The sequence below is a fragment of the Herpailurus yagouaroundi genome, unplaced genomic scaffold (genome assembly GCF_014898765.1).
Source record: "Herpailurus yagouaroundi ecotype Mexico unplaced genomic scaffold, PumYag 140, whole genome shotgun sequence".
Taxonomy (NCBI): domain Eukaryota; kingdom Metazoa; phylum Chordata; class Mammalia; order Carnivora; family Felidae; genus Herpailurus; species Herpailurus yagouaroundi.
The window spans coordinates 80,777,782-80,783,781 of NW_024412395.1; positions in this window are offsets into that span (position 1 = coordinate 80,777,782).

The following is a 6,000-nucleotide window of genomic DNA, read 5'->3' on the forward strand; positions in this document are numbered from 1 at the left end:
AAAGAGACAAAGCATCAGTGGCTAGATTTTGATGGGTTGGAGGGGGTGGAGCAAAAAACAAGAATCATTCTGGGTGACAAAAGATAAGAAGAATGTTCTAAGAATGAATGACCTACAGAGAAAAATGTCAGGGGGCTGTACACTAAGGCTGGCCATGGATTTTGGTGGGTACTGGTCATCAGTGACCTATAAGGGAGTAGTTTCTATAGAATGGTGGTCATAGAAAAATATGGTGGGTTAAAGAGGGAGTAGTAAGAAAGTAGAAGCAAGGACTATCTTTCAGAAACTTCCGTGAAATGATGCAAAAGATGGAGTACTAGCTAAAGTGTGGAAGGGCTGAAGGAAGAAAAATGAAAGAAGTTGGAAGCATCCATGCATAATCTAAACACACAAGGCATGCTCCTCCTGAAACTTAGACTTCTCCCCAATATCCACACAGCCAGCTCCCTTGCCTACTTCAAGCCTTTGTGCCAATGCTGCCCATCTCTTTCAAACATGGGGATAATGATAGTTTCTATCTCAGAGCTGCCTGTGAGGATTGAGTTAATACATTTAAAAAAAATTTTTTTAACGTTTATTTATTTTTGAGACAGAGAGAGACAGAGCATGAATGGGGGAGGGTCAGAGAGAGGGAGACACAGAATCCGAAACAGGCTCCAGGCTCTGAGCAGTCAGCACAGAGCCCGACACGGGGCTCGAACTCACGGACCGCGAGATCACAACCTAAGCCGAAGTCGGACGCTTAACCGACTGAGCCACCCAGGCACCCCTAAAGTATTTTAAATAGTGCCCGGCAGATAGCAAGCTAGTAGCAGCACTGGTGGTGGTGGTGATGGTCCTAGTGGTAGCGGTGGTGTGTCTATGAAAGTGATGGTCCTGGTGGTGGTGGTGGTGATGGTGGTAGTTGTAGTCACATGGTGGTAGTAGTCACGGTAAGATGGAAGAGAAAGGGACCAAGGAAATTAAAGGTGCCAAAGCCATGGTATTGCAGCTAACAAGGTAAGGCAGGAGTCCAGGAGGACAATAAGAAATCGAACTGAAGAATAAAAGACTTACATTAGGGTTTAAAAATGAAGTTGAGGAAGGAAAGGGGACCACACCTCATTCTGGCTGTCTGTGACTGTGGCTCCCTATGGTAAGCCTGGCTAAGTTAAAGTTGCGCGCACTTTTACAATGAAGTACACTTGGGTTTTATTAGTGTCTTGCTCTAATAAACACTCAAAAATGAAGATGGGTGTGTTAGGGGCACCTCGCTGGCTCTGTCAGTAGAGCACACAACTCTTGACCTCTAGGTTGTGGGTCAAGCCCCATGTTGGGTGTAAAGATTACTTAAAAATAAAATCTTTAAAAAGGGCGGGGGGGGGGGGGGTGGGAGATAGCTGTTTTAAAATATAAATATTTTTCTTTCCAGGGGCGCCTGGGTGGCTCAGTCCGTTAAGCGCCTGACTTCAGCTCAGGTCATGATCTCACAGCTTGTGGGTTTGAGCCCCGCGTCAGGCCCTGTGCTGACAGCTCGGCGCCTGGAGCCTGCTTTGGATTCTGTGTCTCCCTCTCTCTCTGCCCCTCCCTCCACTCGCACACTCTCTCTCTCAAAAATGAATAAACGTTAAAAAAATTTTTTTTAAATATTTTTCTTTCCAGGGGCGCCTGGGTGGCGCAGTCGGTTAAGCGTCCGACTTCAGCCAGGTCACGATCTCACGGTCCGTGAGTTCGAGCCCCGCGTCGGGCTCTGGGCTGATGGCTCAGAGCCTGGAGCCTGTTTCCGATTCTGTGTCTCCCTCTCTCTCTGCCCCTCCCCTGTTCATGCTCTGTCTCTCTCTGTCCCAAAAATAAATAAATGTTGAAAAAAAAAATTAAAAAAAAAATATATTTTTCTTTCCAGACAAATTTCAATTCCTGCAGATTTGTATGAAATGTAATAGTAGCACTGATTTGTGTTTGGTGCTCTAAGATTTTTTTTTTTTGCCTTTTTTTAGTTTTGTAGGTATTCTGTAATTTATTATGTGTAAACAATATTTGAGGAAAGATCTAGGAGATTCAAGGTAGGAAATGCAAAAGGTCAGGCTAATCGTACTAACAGAGCCCACTAATATGGCCACAAAGGGCCACACATCTCTAGAAAAGACAATTCCCCAAAAGGGTAGCTGGGGAAGGCAGATAAAAGACCAAAGTTGGGTCATGTGACAGGTGTCACTTGAGTAACGGTACTGGGGCCAGAGATAAAAGCCCACTCCTTCTGGTCACATGACACAGCTTCATTACGCTCCCAGCGGGGGGTTAGAGAGTCTGGATGCCATTTTTACTTATTTATTTATTTGTGTGTTTTTTTCCCTTATTCTGTGATAATGAGAAAATGTTTAAACTCCCATCTCTGTGTTTAAACATTTCTCCCTGCTGACAGCAGCGGGATACCCCTTGATCAACTGTCAGATTGGAAAGTGCAATTTTTCTGGAAAGTAAACAGCATGTTAGCTGGTTGGAAATAATTTTCTGTTTATTGGTAGCTGTTAGTCCGGGAGTGATGGAGCCCTGTGACAGCACTTGTCAAGTGAAGAATACAAAACAAGTTTGGAAATACCTTTAAGACATAGTTTTGACAATAGGGCCTTACTATTTTTTGATAGAAATGTACTCTAAAAAAGTTAAGTTAAAATGGGCAAAAAAAAACTTTCCCAGTGTCACCAGCTCCTGGAGATCCTTCCGGCAAAACTAACACAGAATCTAAGGAAAACTCATGGAATGCTGGAGTTGGAAAGGTCCTTAACAGGACTAAATCCAACCCCCTTTGTTACCACTGGGGAAACTGAGACCCAGCCAAATGCCTTGGACTCATCTCACAAATAAGAAGAAAACATAATAACTACCAATATAATAAAGAATAAGGGTTATATTTGCTTTTCAAATTCATGTGTGAAAATAAATGGAAAAGACTGGTGGAAGCTTTTTAAACATTTGGACCTACATTTACTTAACATCCAAGTTTAAGAGCTTATGTATAATGTGAATTGTTTTAGTGGAGTGGCTAAAAGGACATCCTCATAGTCCTTCACAGATTAAACACACTGTCATTAGGGGAAAAAATGGCTCCAAGAGAAGTAATATATATTCTCAAGCTATATATTGTGATCAGTCAATATCTATCTTGAATTAGGCTAAATTTGAGGTCCCAATTTGTCCCAGAATTTGCTTCCCTTCTTCCTGATAGAAAAGTATTGCCAGTTGTCAATTAGGAGTCTTCACCTAGATGTTTCCAACAAATATGTCAAGCCTTATATGTCCAAATGTCTTCTCCCCCATATCACAAACAGGGCGTTCTGTTTCTCCAATCCCATTTCAGTTAACAGCAACACCGTCCACCCAATTGTCTGCTCCTTCTACCTACTTCCAAAATACCTTCCAATCTGTTTTCTCCTCTCCATCTCCACTGCGAGGCCACAGACCTGTGGTTCTCAAAATAAGGTCCCTTCATCAGCAGGAGCAGCATCACCTGGAAAATTGTTAGAAATGCACATTTTCAGGCCCCACCCTGGATCTTCATAATTGGAAGGTAGGGCCCGTAAGTCTGCATGTTAACAAGCCTCAAAGGTGATTCTAATACACTGAAGCTTGAGAACCACAGCCCTGGTGGTATTCTCCAGGTCCTGCCCGGTAGTCCTCTAACTGGCCTCCCATCCACCAGTTCTTTTGTCTCCATACCAATGATTCTCAACTTTGCCTGAATTGGAGTCACATTGGAGAGGTTTGTTTTTTTAAAGACCAATTTCTGGGTCCCACTGCCGGGAATTCTCAATCTGGTGTGTAGCCTTAGGCATCAGGATTGTTTATAGCTCCCCATGTGATTCTGATGTGCAGCCAGGGCACAGCTCCACATTGAAGCCAGGGCTCTCTTGTTATGATGTCACTATCTCCCTGGAAAAACTTCATTCAGTCATAGGATAATTCTGAACGGGATGTTTCAACATGGCCCCAATGGACTGCTCTAGCTGGTTCCATCATCCTCTAGTGTCTATACTCAGCCACACAGAGTTTTTCATCATTCCCAAAGGCAATGTTCTGTTCATAGCCCTAGACTTTTGCAAGTTCTGTTCCCTCTGCTTGGAACTTTCTTCTACCTTCTGCCTAGTGGATTGCTATTCATCTTCAAGACTTAACTCAAAAGTCACCTTCCCTGATTCCTCTAGCCCACAGTTAGTTGCTCTCCCCCTGGGATCCCAGAGCACTTCTTTGCTATTACAAATCCTATGTTCCCATAGGATTGTAATTATTAGTTGATACTTCTTCCTCCTTTACTAAAACTGACTGCATAAGGAACAGGTCAAAAGAATGCTTTGTTTTTTAATTTTATCCCCAGTGTGTAGCATAGACATTGAGAAGATGTTCAGTAAATATTGGTTAAGTGCATGAATTGAAAACATAATCAACAACACTTGCTATATCTTTGAGATCAAATCATAGTGCCATTCTGCTTTTCATTCCAGAAACAGTAAAGCTCATATGGCTTCATTTATATATACAACAGGGAGTCAACTAGACGTACACTCTGTCATTTGCTGGCCTTCATTTTCTAATCTTTAAAATAGCATCAGGGCATCTGGTTAGCTCAGTTAAGCATCCAACTTGATTTCAGCTCAGGTCACGATCTCACAGTTCATGAGTTCAAGCCCCGCCTTGGGCTCTGCAATGAACTGAGCAGCGGGCCTGCTTCAGAGTCTCACTCTCTGCCCCTCCCCCACTTTCACACATGCACACAAGCACTCTCTCTCAAAATAAATAAATAAACATTTAAAATAGCGTCAATAATACCTGCTTGGTAGAATGAGTATGAGGATTCATTATGTAACACTCAGCAGCATGCTTGACACAGAATAGGCACTAAATAAGTTACAATTTTTATTATCGTAGTAAGTAAAACTAACTGAAAACAAAGTTCAACTAAGAAGCACGTCTGTTTATTCATCTGTCTCCACCTTCAGCGTGTGAGCTCCTGATAGGCAGGAAATGTCTTATTTATCTATGCATCCTCTGGGGCTGGGAACACAGTAGGCATTCATTAATTAATTCAGTCACTCACTCAAGAGCATTTATTAAGCTAATGAATGAAATAAATAGTATCTGGGTTAGAAGGAAAGGGTCACTGTATGGAGGGCATAAGCTCACACATTTGCCCATCTTACAAAACAGAATCCACAATCTTAGTAGTTGGAAGATAGAGATTATCTTTAAAACTCCTTATTTATAGGTGAGGAAATGGAGATACCCACCCAGGAAAGCTATTTTAATTTCAATACTAAATACAGAATTTCTGGGTTATGAATCAATGCCGATCAAGTAGGAATTCAAGTCCATGTTTGTAAAAGTTGGCCCTAACGGTGGCTTGCTGAGTGAACAATAACTAGGACAGCACCTGAATTTTCACATGATGAGAAACTGGAAGGTTGAGAAGGAAAAATATCGCTGATGGCAACTTTGAGTATTGTCAATTCCAGACTATATATAAAACAAAGCAAAACAAAACAAAATAAAATAAAAGCACGTCTTACCTAATAGGTATGGGTTACCCCGTCCTTTCAAAAGGCAGGCAGGAAACACAATTTGGGTCACTTAACAAGTGTTTATTTAAGCAACAGCAAAACAGATAAAAGTTTTGAGCAGATATAATTGCAGAAATAAGCCTCTTTTAAAAAAATCACCTCAATAGATAGGTCTCCAAAATCTGAGTCATTCCCAGGAGGTCTGAAGGCTACTTTTAGCTTTCAGGGCAGTGTAGTGTGCAGTTTCCCAGGTGAGCCAGAGTGACTGAACTTGGAAGTCAAGAAGGCTGCTCTGGTGGTTAAGATTGTGACAGCCAGGAGTGTTGATCACAGATGTGCGGCAGAAAAATACAGGGGGCTCTTTGTGACAAACATCCCACGCCACCCGGCCTCGGTGCCCTGATCTACAGGAAGCACCTCCATGTAACACCCTTCCTAGGAGGCATCCACACCCTCCCCTCACCCTTGC